The 16,515-nt window shown below is 38.2% G+C and overlaps 1 protein-coding gene across 3 annotated transcripts in view; it reads left to right on the top strand.

Annotated features, from left to right (window-relative positions):
• Mei4 (meiotic double-stranded break formation protein 4) overlaps positions 1 to 16,515 on the top strand; it is a 191,645-nt gene that overhangs the window by 151,371 nt on the left and 23,759 nt on the right. Inside the window, exons 1-2 of one of the 3 annotated variants that reach the window (XR_002477470.2) lie at positions 10,677 to 10,918; positions 11,045 to 11,182. The exons of 1 other annotated variant lie outside the window; for it this stretch is intronic. The gene's annotated coding sequence lies outside the window, so the exon portion shown is untranslated. Of the gene's footprint in view, positions 1 to 10,670; positions 10,919 to 11,044; positions 11,183 to 16,515 lie in introns of those variants that run through there. One more of the 3 variants, XR_009592214.1, reaches the window with a different exon arrangement.

Here is a 16,515-nt window from a genome sequence, read left to right as displayed (position 1 = left end):
ATGTTCTTTTTCAACAGCAAACACATTCAATCCTGAGCAATAAAAGTATGCTACCAAGTGATGTTTTCCCAAATAATGTTTAGTATATATTGTTTTTTGAGTTTTTTGATATATTTATTATTCTTGAAATTCATAATTCTTCATGAAGAGCCATATTTTCAACTTTATGTGAAGGAATGCTTTATTTATAATGACACTCCAGACACTGGTGCTGGCACATACTGTGCCTCAAAGATATTACTAAGTAAATTACACAGGAAACACAGTCCTTTACTGATTTATTTGAGACAGCCATGCCATATTTTCATATTAACAAATAATACCCAAAGGTATGAAAGGAATTACAGTCAAGTATATTTCAATGTTTCTATTTAAATTTATAAAGTTGCTTCAGTTATTGAATAGAAAGCAGTTTAGTTAAATATTGCAAAGAAGTGCTTTGGATTAAGAAACATATTAGCTTTCCTTGCTATACCATTTTTGTTTGTTTGTTTTGTTTTGTTTGCTTTGGTCTTCTTTTTTCATATGGAGGGAACTAGAAAAGATCATCCTGAGTGAGGTAACTAACCCAGAAGCAGAAAGATATGTATGGTATATATTAATTTATAAGTGGATATTATCCATATAATATTGGATAAACATACTAAAATCTATAGTCCTAAAGAAGCTAAACAACAAGGAGGATCCTAGGGAAGAGGGTTAATTCTCATTCAGAAGGGCAAACAGGATGGACACCAGCAGCTGTAGAGGAGAGGGAACAGGATGGGAGCTCACCACAGATGCCTACTAAAAGAACCCACCCAGCAGGGGATCAAAACAGAAGACAAACAGCCAAACTTTGGATAGAACGCAGGAAGCCTGATGGAAGAAGGGGGATATAAAAGGACCCAGAGGGAACAGGAGCCCCACAAGGAGACTGACAAACAAAAATCAAAAAAATGCTGGGCCCGGGGCGGCGGGGGGGGGGGGGGCGGTGGGGGTGGACTACAGAGACTGATGCATCAACCAAAGACCATGCGTAGAGAGGACCTAGATCCCCTGCTCAGATGTAGCCCATACACAGCTCAGTCTTCCTGTGGGTCCTCTAGTAAGGGAAGAAGAGACAGTCTCTAACATGAACTTGGTTGCCTGCTCCTTGATCACTTCTCCCTAGTGGGTGACCTAGCCAGCCCACAGAAGAAGAGGATCTAGGCAGTCCTGATGGGACCTGATAGGCTAGGGTCAGATAGCAGGGGAGGAGGACTTCCCCTATGAGTGGACTAGGGGTGAGAGATTGAGAAGGAGGTGGGGAGGAGGGCGGGGCCAGGAGGAGATGAGGGAGGAGCCTACCACTGGGATACAAAGTGAATAAGCTGTCAAATAATAATACAAAAATTAAGGTCTCATTTATCACAGACTGTCGTTGACTTTGCTATGTAGTCAAGGATGATAGAGAACTTCTTCCCAGATCCTAGAATTTCATGTGTGTAACGCTGTGTCCAGTTTATGCAGAAGTGAGAATCAAAGTCAAGGTTTCCTCCAGACTAGGCTGGCACTCTATAAACTGCACTACATCCTCAGCCCCAGTGTGTATATGTATATGTCTGTGTGTGTGTGTGTGTCTGTGTATATATATATATATGAATGAATGATTTGGACTTTGGACTTTTTGTTAACGCCTGATGAAGATTGAGAGTAAATGTGTAATCTAACAAATGCATGCTGTCACAATTAATCCATTAATGGCTAGTTATATAAAACTGACGAGGCCTTTTAGATACATTGAATTTCAGTAAATATTTAAAATTTAATCATCTCCAAAATGATGATGCATTAATTTATTTGTCAACAATAGGTAACTGCTTTGGTATTGTATAACTGTTTTAAAGCTATTCTAAGTTAATTAAATTGTATACATATTAATTAGGGCTCATTTCTTTCTCATTTAATTCTTTCTTGATCATATTATGGACATTTATTGACTATTACAGTGGTCAAAACATTCAGTTAATCTAAACAGATGTAGGCAGCCCTTGGAAAGATTGAGCCTTTAGTTTGGGCCTCAGAAAGAAGTAATATTCCTGCAGATAGCAGTAGCACTTACTCATGAAATGGTTATTTCATTACCCCCTTAGATTTTCATACCTTTTAGTACCCTTCTTTATATTTCCATACAAGGATATTTTGGTTTGTTTTGGGTTTGGGTTTTATGAGTGGTTGTTGATATTGTTCGTTGTTTTGTTAAACAGGATATCACCTTTTAGTCCTGGTTCATTGAGAATTCACCATGCAGGCCACTCTGGTCTGGAATTCCAAAGTTATGGGAATAGAAGCTGGAGCCACGAATCTTGTTTGCAAGTTATTTTCATTGAGAAGCTACACTGTTTTAGAATGATGAATTTTAAGTTTTTGTGTTTCTTTTAGTGTGGCTTTCTTTTGATTTTGAGCACTCTAAGTGGGAAATGAATACAAAAGAATTTTATTATGAATACCATGTAAGTCAAATGATGGGAAATGCTTTCGTTTGATTCTTTTAAACCACTGATCTTTTGTTTGCAAAGTCACTTGAACAGCAGACTCAGAAATCTCCTCATCCTCTTACAGAGAGGATAAAGGACAAACCTTGGTGTTGGTAGCCGTATGCTTCTGATCTATGTCAATCGAATTATGCCAAATGTGTGCCATTGATCAAAAGCCAGATGAAAGTCTTACAAACACTCCTAGCTGTTCGTAGTGATTTCTTCCCGTTTGATTTCAGTGACTTATTAAACTCATTTACTTTTAAGAATTATAAGTCACAGGGTAACAAAATGCTATGATCTCCAGGATTTTGTTCACATGACTTAACTTGGTTTTTTTGTTGTTTGTTTTGTTTTGCTTTTACAGTATTGCTGTGGCAAATAGAACAGGCATTGCGTATTCATACTGTACAGGCAAAATTATGTAGGAGACAGCCTGCCTGGTTAATTTAACTGGTTTTATGACTCCACGGAAAATGGAGCCATAATCTTGTTGAGAAAGATTCAGCAAATATTCTGGTCGGTGTGCTACATTAGAAAGCCTGTTGTTCATGCTCTGGTGAATGTTAACAGGGCTCATAACACTCCATTGAAAAGCTATCAAATTATCTTATGTAGTTATTTAGTTAAGAAGCGACGTCTTATCTAACAACAGCATTTCTGATAGTACCCCCTGAGACTTCAGAGAGCCATGTCAAACCTCTGATGGAATTCCGAGCACGGGTCTTACACATGTGCCTCAGGAGTTTTCGTTGTCTTTGAGTTCTAGCTACCCAAGTCTCATTATGTCCTGGCTGCTGCTTTTCTCTCATATCTTTATGTAGATAGCAGTAACACTTTTTTTCTCACAGGAGTCATTTCTGATGTAGAATTCTTCAACCCCATTACTGAAATAGGGCTTATCTGGAATCATATTTCCCGTTGGTTGTGGTCGTTTCCTGTTTTTTTTCTCTCCAGTGGTCTCCATTAGTGTTTCTTGTTCTGTGTTTCCCTGTAGACTGATTGCAGAGGGTCATATGGTAAGCGAATTTTCCACCCCTTAAGCCATTGTACAGCGTACCTATACAATAGCTCTTTCATTCAACAGTTGGTCTTGTGATCTTCAAAATGGGAGTGTGGACTCAAACTATATCTTAGGTCAAACTTTATTAATTATTTTTCTTAGAAAATTGAAAAAAACTAGATATATTAGGAACTTCTATGCTGTAAAAGTGTGCCGATTTATCTCTTATAAATTTTAACATTTTAACACATGCTTCCTTGTTCTAAAATCAATGTAGATGTGCCCTGAGTGGCTGTTTGCAGTAAGACAAGGTTAGTTTGTAAAGTCAAGCGGCCATGAATTGAAAACCAATGCAGGAACTCAGTAGCTTTGGAACCTCTGGGAATTAGTTAGCTTTGTTACAACTGAGCTTTTTCATCTGCCCAGTGTATGTTACTGAACTGTCAGAAGTAGCTGTACGAATGAAACGATGTCACATGTGTGTGAAAAACTTACCCATTGCCCAACACATTGTAGGTTCTGCATGACTGCTTACATTATTTTTAATGTGTAGATGAAGGTTTTTTCTGGCTGCAGTACTGACTCCAGTTTTATATCTCAGGACAATTTATACAGATAAATGTGATGGCTTTTCTGTCCTTATTATTCTAATAAAACTCAGCATACAAAGAATTTATTACTTCGACTTGCTTTCTCTAATTGTTCATATTCTGACATTGTGATTTTGACAACTGGATGTTAGGTCTCCCTTGAACAAATTAGAAGTGCAGCTACTTAATAATAAAAGCCAACATGTGGGGATTTTAAGCAATTACACATTCGTTCTGTAGTCACAAAAATATCTTTCATGAAAAATCATATATGGATTTTGTTTTCCAAAATTAAATAGTTTACTAATGACAGAAGAATTCACAGCACCATTCACTAAACTTTCTTCTTGGTATAGCCGTATTCTTTTTTCACATAAAGTGTTGTAATGTTTTCTGCATTATGGTATTCAGCACTCTGGGATTGCTGCCCTTTCTCCTTGCTATTCTCTTCAGACAATCCTCACAGTTCGTTTCCTTCTAACCAGAGTAGCTTCCAAGTGGCACCTTGCAGAAGTCCACCCTGACTACATCCATTTGCAATGGATGCTGCAATGAGTTGACATAAGTTGGGTGAGAGAAATGGCAGATACATATTTTCTCACAGCTCCAAAGTAACAAAAAAGGATGACAGCAAGCCTCTAAGCCTATCCTCAGTCTTATGGTCAAAAGAGAGTTAAAACTTTCCAAGTAATGAATCTAGCCTAGCCTCCATGGAGATGGAATATGTAAATCCATTCTCCTTGCTTACTCTGTATCCTGCGGTCAACTGTAAGAGTGTAAGCGGCAGTGACCAAATGAAGTGCTACATGAGCGCTGAAGAGGCAAGGTATCAGAAACTAAGAAGTCACCAAGAAGCCAGGTCTAGGAAAGCAAAGGAGAGAGGCCTCCAAGCAAATCAGTGCTGCTGACACCTAGGTCCTGGACTTTGCCTTTGCTGAACTTGGGGAAAATATCTGTTGACACAAGAAGTGGAAGATTGGATGGTGGAGGGGATATTAAATACTTTTATGATAAATTGGGAGACATTGGGGTGAACTGTAAATGCCTGGAAACTTCCATACCTGGGAATTCCTTGGTTGGAGGACAGGTCCAACAGAGACATGGCGCTACTTTTTTCTCCAAGCTATCTTGCCAAAAACTGGAGAGGAAGTGGTTAAATTTTACAGTATGTTTCTAAGTAGCAGGATGGGAGGGAAAAGACAGAAAGGGTACAGATGAACTTGTGCCCTCAAAGGCAAACGCTTTAGTAATGTTAACTTATAGAATCCCAAGGAGAATGAACCCAGTCACTCTCATATCAGTGTGCTTAAGCCAGATAATACTGCTCATGAGTGAAACTTATTTCTAAAGCTATATGTCCAAACTGTAAAGTTAAAGAGTATGTCTTTCATTTGACTTTGTTTAACTGGAGAATGACTTTTTTTTTTTTATTTAAGACATTTGAACAGAGTGGTTCAGGGCAGTATCAGAAGGGAACAGATAATTACATGCCATTCAAACTGTTGACAAACATGAATGTAATTATGGCCTGGAAGAAGCTGCAATATGCTGGATTCTATCAGGATGTCACATTATTAGTTCCTTACAGCACATCAATGTAGTTTCTAAGGAAGCTTGTGGTTTGAATTTCTTATGACTAAACCCCAGTGAACTACTTTCTGAAAATAGATAATTTAAATACCTCTTTTTAAAGAAACTTCTGCCATAGAATTATTTCACACTAAAGGCCAATGTAGGTCAGGGAGACGTGGTAAGGGGATGCATTTCTGGGAACACTCCTGAGTGGTCCTTTTCAAGGGGTTCTGATTAGCAGTGATGCACCTAGTTGTCCTATTTGTACGCTTAGTACTGTGTTTTAGCTTCTTCACATGTACATGGGCCATTATATTGCTGGGGCTGATTTAGAGGGTTCAAATACCCCACAGTTAATCTCTCCATAATGGTGAGCTAAAACTAAAGAAGTTCCAAGTCAGCAAAGCAGGTGACAAAGTTAAAGGAAGGTTGGAATGGGTGGACTTCTCAGTGCTATTTTGCTGTTCAAAATAATCGGGGGAAGATTATTGAGAAAGCATAATCATGATATAATATAAACTCATCTTAAGTACAATTTATTTTGTAGGGCTACTACATGCATGTGACTATACCATTAAAAAAATGCTAACCTGGAAAAAAAAACCCACAAGTAGGAAGGCCTAGAAGTAGAGCCTTTATAAAGGAAAGCAGGTAGAGAGGCACTTATGTTCTCAGCCTCACTGTTGTGAAGCTGAACAATCTGCTAAAGTTCTCAGACACACAGTCCAGTCCACGTTAGGCCCTTCCCTGACAGAAGCTCTCTTCCCATTTCCTTTCAAAGGTGGTGAGCTCCTTCCTAGGGCTCTCATCATGAGTAGATCTTCCTTTCTCTTCTTACCAGCACTCACATGTGCAGGCAACCCGTGTGTGTGTGTATATGTGTATGAGCACATGCATGCATCTATATGCACACACAATCCCTATGTTCTTTACTCTGATATAAAAACCACTTTCTCCATCATTTGAGGTCACTATCAAAGAGGCTCTTAATTTTAAGTAACCCATAACAGATCTTTGGAAAAAGTTATGTGAATATATGGCTATGAGAATAAGTGATTTTTTGATATGAAGGAATTATTTGTGATAAAAGTATGGATAAACGTTAACTTTTTGATATGTTTGAAATGACTAAAAGGCATATGATCCTGGATCATGTCTGGGTATTGGAAAATCGCTCTTAAAAGGTATATAAAACAGAATTGTTAGGCATTTGGGAGGCTTTCAAGACTAGAAAAAAAGAAATGTTTACTGTAACAGTAAACACTGAATTCTCAACACACAGTTTTATATTAAAATAACTGTATTAATAACATAGCTTTGTATCAACAGAACTTTACATATTCTCAAAAGGTCAAAAGCATCCAAAGTCTCAGTGAATTAATGGTGAAAGGCAGAAAGCATATCGTACAGTTAAGCAATGGCTGTGCCACTTTCTACAAGCATCTGTGGAGCTCCAATCAATACGGGATTTATCAAACCAGTGTTCAAGGAATGGTCTAGTTGAAGTCTTCAAAGAACCTAATCCTGAAAGATTACCCAATTCTTCACATTCTCTTTTGATCTTTTTGTGGATTGATACAAATCAATACATAACTGACCTTGGAGTCACACAAAGAGACATTGGAATTTAGGATAAGAAAGAATAGAGACCTCAGAGCTATTGTGACCCAAGAAACAATACTGCCTTGACACAAGCCGAAGTCACTGGTTCTTTAACTTTAAGACAGAGATAATTGTATTACCTAATCCTCTGATATAAATGGGAATTTAAATGTTTATTTAAAAGCCACTGGTTTTCAAATATTAGTTTTTCCTGTCTTTGTTTAAATGCCACCTCTATTGACATAATGTTCAGTAACAGAAATTCCATCACAGTGCTGCCAAGTCAGTACTGCATCCACTGACATAGTTAAAATTGAAATGGTCATGACTTAACAGTTAGGTAAAATATCAAAGTAACCTCAGTTGCAAAGTATCCCAGTGAGTCTTAAATTAGGACGAGAAATAAAAATAAAAAATAAAAAAAGAACATGCAAAAAAGGAAAAAGAGGTAAAGAAAAGGGAGAGAGGAAGAAAGGAAATACAGACTAAAATTTAGAAATAACAAGATAGTAGCCATTGATTAAAGGGACTCAATCTCATCTAACTTATTCTGAAAAAGTCAACAATTTAAGTTCAAAAAATAGAATATTAATCATTTAGGGAAAATTATGCTGTGAACACCAGCTGACCAGGCCAGGTAAACAGGCAACACAGCCATCACACTCTGAAAATTCAGGGAAGAAACATAAACCAAGGAACAAAACCACTCACTCAACATGGACAAAATTGGCAGGTAGACCTTTAATCATCCTAAACCCAGGTACTGAGACACCAACATAAAAATACAACTAACAACAGCCAGGGAAATATGTCCTCACTAGAGGCCACTAGAGAGGGGGCCCAGCTCTCCTACCACAGCAGGCACTGAATATTCCGACATAGCTGAAACACCAAAAACGAATAAACAAAAAACCTTAAGACAAAATTTATGCACATGATAGAAAACTATAAATAGGAAATTATTAAATCCATTGAAGAAATAAAGAAACAAACAAACAAACAAAAAAAAAAAAAACCACCAAGAAATAGTATAAAGAAATGGATAAAAACTGTTCAAGACCTGAAATCGGAAATAGAATTACTAATGAAAACCTGATAGGCTAGGGTCAGATGGAAGGGGAAGAGAACCTCCCCTATCAGTGGACTTGGAAGAAGGCAGGGAGGAGATGAGCGAGGGAGGGTGGGATTGGGAGGGAAAGAGGGAGGGGGCTACGGCTGAGATACAAGTGAATGACCGGTGATATAAATAAATAAATAAATAAATAAATAAATAAATAAATAAATAAAAAGAAAACCCAAACTGAGGGAATTCTGGAAATGAAAACTTTAGGACGAGCTTTGCCAACAGAATACAAAAGATGGAAGAAAGAATCTCAAGTGTTGAAGATAGTAATGGGAAATAATAGATAGAATGGTCGAGAACAATGGTAAATCTAAAAGCCTCCTAACGTAAAACATCCAGGAAATCTGGGACACTGTGAAAAGACAAAACTAAGAATAGTGGGGGCTGGAGAGACGGCTCAGAGGTTAAGAGCACTTCCAAAGGTCCTGAGTTCAACTCCCAGCAACCACATGGTGGCTCATTACCATCTCTAATGAGATCTGGTGCCCTCTTCTGGTGCAAAGTCAGAGGGATCTCTCTTGGTGTAGGGGTGGGGATAGAATAGATTTTAGGAGTGGACTAGTGGCATGTTGTACAGAAGCATGGAATCAGGTGTAGGAGGGATGGTATGGAGGGAGAGCATATGCTCTCATACGAGCAGAGACAGCTGGAATTTGGGGGGTAGGAGACAAACTCCCTGGAATCTGAATGTAATCCTAATGAGGACTCACAGTAATAGAGGTTATGGAGCTTAGTGGTTGGACCAGGTTACATTCAAATGAGTTGTTGAATAAGGGAGTCCCATGGAAGTTCCTGACAACCTGGCTATGTGTTAAGACAAAAGGTTGCTTTATGCAAACTGATTGGTGGGGGGGCTATAGCCAAGAGCAACATAAACACCACTCATTGAACGTGGAGAAGTCAAGCTGGTACCTACATACAGCCCTCACCCTTATGCTCTAATCACTTTGGTGTGGGAAGGTAACTTTACAGGTTACTGAAAGAGAAATTTGGATACCGGATAGTCACAAATATTTGACCTACACCCTGTCCTGCCTATATTGCTAGGGCAATAATGGCACAGGAATTGTGGGAGTAGGCAGTCAATGTCTGATTTGATCTAAATTCCACTCAAGAAGGAACTCATTACGTTATACTGCCTTCAAAACCAAGAACCATAGACTAGGATATCAGATACATTAAAACCAAACACTACTAGTCTGAAAAGAGACAAAAAAATCAATAAAATGATTCCTAATGATATTCTGCTTTACTCATAAATCAGTGCCTGACCCAGTTATCATCAGAGAGTCTCTGGCTGCAGATGAGAACAGATGCAGGGACTCACAGCCAGACGTTATGTGGAGAGAGTCTAAATTGGAGGTCTTCATCTAAACCCTCCCACCTGAGCTCAGGTAATCCTGTGGAAGAATAGGCAGAAAGATTGTAAGAGCCAGAGAGCTTGGGTAATACCAGGAAAACAAGGCCCTCTGAATCAACTAAGCAAGGTGCATATGAGCTCAGTGAGATAGCAAACACAGGGCCTACCAAGACTTAGACAAGATCCTCTGCATATATAACTATTAGCTTAGTGTTTTTGTAGGACTCCTGACTGCGAGAACAAGTGGGTCTCTGACTCTTGTGCCTGCTTTGGGGACTTTCTCCTCCTACTGGGTTGCCATGCCCAACTTCCTTTATCTTTTATTTTGTCATGTTTAGTTGTCATCTTTTAAATCCCATTTTCTGATGACAGACAAAAAGGGGGTAGAACCAAGGGGAGGGGAGGTGGGGAAGAACTGGGAGGAGTAGAAGGAGAGGAAACTATCATCAAGATATACTGTATGAGAAAGAACCAATTTTCAAGTTTTTTAAAAAAATAGAATGAATGTAATCATACATTTTTTATAGTTATTTACTACAAATTTATGTGTGCGTGTTTTTAAATTTTTGTTTTTAATTTTAATCTTTTCATTCCTTCCAAATTATATAGATTTGAGCCCAATAACAGAGTTGCTCAGAATTTTATGGACAGATATATCAGAAGAAAATACTTTGATTAGTTGATCTGCCAGTTTTCAGAAGATAGGAATAGTAGACCCTTAACCATAGGCTTCAGTTGCTGGTTGCTGGCAGCAGAAGTTTCCTTCATGCTGTTTGCCAGTCTCTGGTAGTTCATTCACAGTAGATTAGTGATTTAGTCTCATGTGACCATGTTAAATATTGATCCTCGAAAAAGTTAAGTCTGAAATTTTCAAAACAAATACCTTAAGAGCACCTGTGTCCATGGCAGGTAGAAAGAAACCTTTGTCCTTTGGGGCTTGACTTTAGAAAGGGTGGGAAGAGTGTGTTATAAAATATAACCGTGTTTCTGTTAAAACAACACTGGAAGATTTGGGAATGACTGTCAATCCAAAGTCACTTCTTCCTATGGAGAAAAATGCAAGATCTTTGTGGGGACAAAAATGTTACTTGGGAGAGATCATCCTTGTTACAGCTAGGCCATTCTGAAAACAGCCTAGCTGTAACAAATTAAACGTGACGGAAATAAATGGTGAGTATCTAATGATGTCCAGCCTTTAATAATTAAAACATAACACAGCAGATTAATAATAAAAATGCATCTAGCAATAAATTCACAGTGACTGCTACATTTCAGAGATTTTATTTTTTGATCCAGGCACTGAGTGATCAATCATCAGGGATGGTGCTGTTCTGCCCCTTGGTAAAATCTGGCCCTCCTGGGTTTCTGCATGTTCTTCACTGTTTGAGTCAAAAATACAAAATTAATATGAACAAATAATTGTGTGATCTGAAGGTATGGTAATAATTAACTGGTAAATAAATCAATTATATTAAAATTATTCATTGTAAGTATTTCATGTGTGAAGAATTAAATAAGACTTTTATAGGACTTTTCCTGACTAAAACTAAAGGATTTGACATTATTTGTATACGGTTTTACAATTACTTTGAGATTATAAAATAATTTTTGTTGAAAATTAAATGGTATCCTACATTATAAAATTATAGTACTTATTATTAGCCTTATAATTATTATGTCAGTATTGTGTAACCTGCTTCATAATCAATAAGACACGGACGCCTGTTAGATTTTATAATTGCCTTATAACACCTTGGGCTGGGCAGATGATTCCGCTTATGCTATCGCAATAATCTTCCAGCACGAATCCCATGTTATCTGCCTTAACCATTCCTATCTGGGCTACCTTCTATCCGTAATCTCATAAATACATGCTTATATTTTTCTTCTTGGTGTTTCTTTTCATGCCGCTATTGGAGTCCTTCCTCCCAGCCCACGTGGTTTCTTCTCCAGCTCACCCATTCTGGCGACCTCCTTCCCCTTCTCTTCCTGTCTGTCTCCTTCTGGTGATTCTCCTTTCCTCAAAGCCCAACAACCTAAGCCACACCTACCTCCTTCTGACCTGCCCAGGTACAGGCCTTTTATTATTAACCAGGCAGGAATAATGACATAGGCAGATTTACTCAACCAGGATAGAACAGTAACCAATCTTGAGGGCCAGTAATTAGCATCAAAATACAACCAAACCAACCCCCAACAATAATTTTGTCATTTCCTCCTTTCTCAACCCTTTCTTATCTACAATCCTACTTTGATTCAAAATCATGGCACCTTTTTCATTAAATATTGTTACTGTAGAGCTGTGTGTGTGTGTGTGTGTGTGTGTGTGTGTGTGTGTGTGTGTGTGTGTATTTAGGCATGTCCATTTGGTATTGGATGCCTTCTATGAAAAAGACTATTTCTCTGACTCTCAGTGTTTTCCAATTACCTGTAGTTCTTTGTCTAGGCTTGAAGTTTCAGCAACAACATACCTGAAATGTTTTAACTAAAATGAACTGATGAACTGTAGCTCAGGGGTCATCTTCTAATTCTTACTAATTTTCAGAAACAATGATTTTTGTAAATCATTTTTGTAAATGTAAATATTAAGTACTTTAAAAGTTAGTGCTAAAAAATTAAGAGCTGATCATTACCAATTTTGGCTCCAAACTGGTTTTAAAAACTAGATTATAAATAACCACCTTATTTATTGGGTAATTTAATGTTAAATGCTATGCAAGTAATTTTTCAGAATGTTGTTCTTTCTTCTTTTGTTTCATTTGTTTACAGTCTAACGAACCAGTTAAGAATGTGAATTTTATTTACACACACACACCACATTTAACTTTGAAGTATATAAAAGTGCTGCTTTATTGAGTCAAATCTGATACGGCCTAATGTGATATATCAATGGTCTGTGTCTGGGCATATTGTTTTGTTTTGTTATGCTTGCAGTGCTTGAGACTAAATTTGGCCCTGCACATTTATGGCAAATGGACGGTAGTAACCTGCATCCACATAAGGGATATTTTAAAATTTATGGTTTTGACACTATATTTGGCCACATATATGCATTTACTGACGGGGGAAAGCATTTGAAACCTTCTGAGAATTTCATGCTAGTAAGATAACTATTGCTCTGAAACTGCACCTCCTGGGTGTGGGATGAGGGGCTCCACTTTCCATCCTCAGAACCTACATTCGTTCCCCTGGGTACTTAGAGCATGCTCAGAAGAGAGACTGTTAGGTCTACATAAGGGAGCCATCCCAAATATGCTGTTGTGGTTATGGAGCTGTGCTTTAGAATGAGACAAGCGTGATTATTATTGATGCAAACCAGAAAAGCTATTGAAGCAACAGAAGTAGAGCACTCTTTGAAAACTGGATTCCTCCATCATACCACTTAACACAATTGGAGAGATAAATTATTTATACAGCTGCTCACTCCATGCTTATGCTACTTGAGAATAAACAATGAAATGGCAAGAAGTTGTGCCTGTCAGTTGTATTGTATGCATCTGAAAAAAAAAAAAAACAGTTTTCTGACTTTGTACCATTTCACATAAAAATTGTGCATAGTTTTAATTATGCAATTTGGCAGAGAATAAAGGAGGATGTGTTGTTTTTCCACTTTCTTGTTTACCCTACAAGTACGTGCAAAAGCTTAGTCCATGTTCTGGAGCTCTTGAGTGACACTAGTTCTGAAAGAAAACACCACCCATCCTCCACAGAACAGTCCATAAACAGGCAGCACGTGCAGGAATGGGAAAGATTGCGTTACAACATAGGGAAAGATGGCAGACCCCCTCATGGGGACTCATAACTAAAACAACGTCAGAAAAATGGGCAGGAATTTTGCTTTAGAATACACTCACTTTATTAGTGCCTCAGTTCTGAAGCAAAATATCTATTAGGTTCTATATGTAGGACATAGGACAGGCTGCATATGGATTTTAATTAAGATTAAAACTGCAGGCACCATAATGTTGTAGTATTTCTTTAAAATAAGTATATGTAGTGATGGCAAATAAATGATACTTTTTATTTTTTAATTAATTTATATTTTTTATTAATTACATTTTATTCATTTTGTTTCCCAACTGTAGCCACCTCCCTTGTCCCCTCCCAATCCCACTCTTCCTCCTCTTCTTCCATGCCCCTCCCCAAGTCCACTGATAGGTCCTCCTTCCCTTCTCTCTTACCCTAGCCTATCAGGTCCCAAAAGGACAGGCTGCATTGTCTTCCTCTGTGTCCTGGTAAGGCTGGCCCCCCTCAGGGGGAGGTGATCCTAGGCAGAGACTGCCCCTCTTCCCTTACTAGCTAATCCATTTGGAGACTGAGCTGCCATGGGCTACGTGTGTGCAGGGGTTCTAGGTTATCTCCATGCATGCTCTTTGTTTAGAGTAGCAGTCTCAGAGAAGACCCCTGTGCCCAGATTTCTTGGTCTGTTGATTTCCTTGTGGAGCTCCTGTCCCCTCCAGGTCTTTCTATCTCTCCCTTCTTTCATAATATTCCCTGCACTCTGCACAAAGTTTGGCTAACAGCCTCAGCCTCTGCTTTGATACCCGGCTGGGTAGAGTCTTTCAGAAGCCCTCTGTGGTAGACTCCTGTCCTTTGACTTGTTTTTTCCCTCTTCCGATGTCCATCCCATTCGCCTTTCTGAATGAGGATTGATCATCTTACTCAGGGTTCTTCTTGCTTAGCTTCTTTAGGTGTACAGGTTTTAGTATGTTATCCTATATTATATGTCTGATATCCACTTATAAGTAAGTATATGCCATGTGTGTCTTTTTGCTTCTGGGATACCTCACTCAGGAGAATCTTTTCTAGTTCCCACGATTTGCCTACAAATTTCATGATTTCCTTGTTTTTAGTTGCTGAATAGTATTCCATTGTATAAATGTACCACAATTTCTGCATCCATTCCTCCATTGAGGGACATCTGGGTTGTTTCCTGATTCTGGCTATTATGAATAATGCTGCTAAAAACATGGTTGAGAAAATGTCCTTGTTATATACTTGAACATCTTTTGGATATATGCCTATGAGTGGTATAGCTGGATCTTGATGTAGCACTACTCGTTGTCTGAGAAAGCACCAGATTGATTTCCAAAGTGGTTGTACAAGTTTACATTCCCACTAGCAGTGGAAGAAGGTTCCCCTTTCTCCATATCCTCTCCAGCATGTGTTGTCACTTAAGTTTTTGATCTTAGCCATTCTGTTTGGTGTAAAGTGAAATCTCAGGGTTGTTTTGATTTGCATTTCACTGATGACTAAGGACGCTGAACATTTCTTTAAGTATTTCTCTGACATTCTATAGTCCTTTATTGAGAATTATGTTTAGCTTTGTACCCCGTTTTTTTTTTTTTTAATTTGGATTATCTGATTTGTTGCTTTTTAACTTCTTGAGTTCTTTATATATTCTGGATATCAGCCCTCTGTCAGATACAGGGTTGTGAAGATCCTTTTCGGTGCTGGTCTAACTGGATATCTACATGCAAAAAAAAAATGAAAATAGATTAATATTTGTCACCCTGTACAAAACTAAAGTCCAAGTAGATCAAAGACCTCAACATAATACCAGACACACTAAATCTGTTAGAAGAAAAAGTGGGGATCAGCCTTGAACTGTTGGCACAGGAGACAACTTCCTGAACACAACACCAACTGCACAGGCTCTAAGATCAAGAATGAATAAATGGGACCTCATGAAACTGAAAAGCTTCTGTAAAGCAAAGGGTACTGTCATCAGAACAAAACGACTGCCTGCAGACTGGGAAAGGATCTTCACCAACCGTGTATCTGACAGATGATACTTTTAAAAAAAAAAACAACAAACTTTTTAGTGTAAAGTATTTTTGTTTGTTTTTTCTAACAATGACAATTGAAGTGTCTTTGACATCTTTATTAGGCATGTTTATCACTTACTTGTCCTAGTAGTGTTCTCCACAGGGTCCTAATTCCTCATGAGTAAGCACAAAATCATTCTATGTTGAAAATTTGCTGAAAGCAGGTCAAGGTTTCCATTTGAATCATGTGTTTTCCAGGCGAGATTTTCAGTTTTGACTATTTTCAGCTTTCCCCAGACAGAACTCTCTGTATGAACAAACCTCCCAAGTCTGATATTTACTGAAACATACTCAGGGTAAAATGCACTTTCAAAAAGAAATTATATAAAATCATTGCAAAAGAAAGTAGAACTTTTTCTTTTAGATTACTTCTGTCTGACTCACTTAATAGCTTAAATAACTGCCTGGATCAAAATTTAGCCTGATAGCTAGTTGCATTTTTCTAGATGATAGCACTGCTTCTGCAGTGCTCCTGCCTCTCCACAACTCATGTTTGTCTTAATGCCTTTGTCCACTTTTTGTAATGACTATACCAACTCCTCTCCCTAGAGGATTTTGAGCTGATGAAATGAAAAGGTTTCAAACAGAAAGAGGCTACCTAACTGAATAACATATGGGAGGCCACTGAAATCAGAAATATGAGCAGAAAAGCCTATGACTTCATGAGGTTATTTGCATACCTTCACAAATTGAGCTGGACTTCAAGACTCATAGGTGGGATAAATTTCAGCTCAGTTCAGGTTAGTGCTGATGTCAACTGCTTGGAATCAAAACACATGCCTGAGGTCAAAGGCAATGCCTAGTAAAACTGCCATCATTCCAGAACCCAGTTTGCACTTTTAGGGGTTTCCAGGTGTCCGGCATTTCTGACCAAATAGATGTGAATCGGAGGGAGTTCCCAAGTTTCCCTCCAGCTCACCACTTGCTCCAGAGGAATAG

Source organism: Meriones unguiculatus, chromosome 6 (assembly GCF_030254825.1).
Source record: "Meriones unguiculatus strain TT.TT164.6M chromosome 6, Bangor_MerUng_6.1, whole genome shotgun sequence".
Lineage (NCBI taxonomy): Eukaryota > Metazoa > Chordata > Mammalia > Rodentia > Muridae > Meriones > Meriones unguiculatus.
The sequence above is the reverse complement of the archived record's forward strand: the minus strand, read 5'-3'. Positions and strand labels throughout refer to the sequence as shown.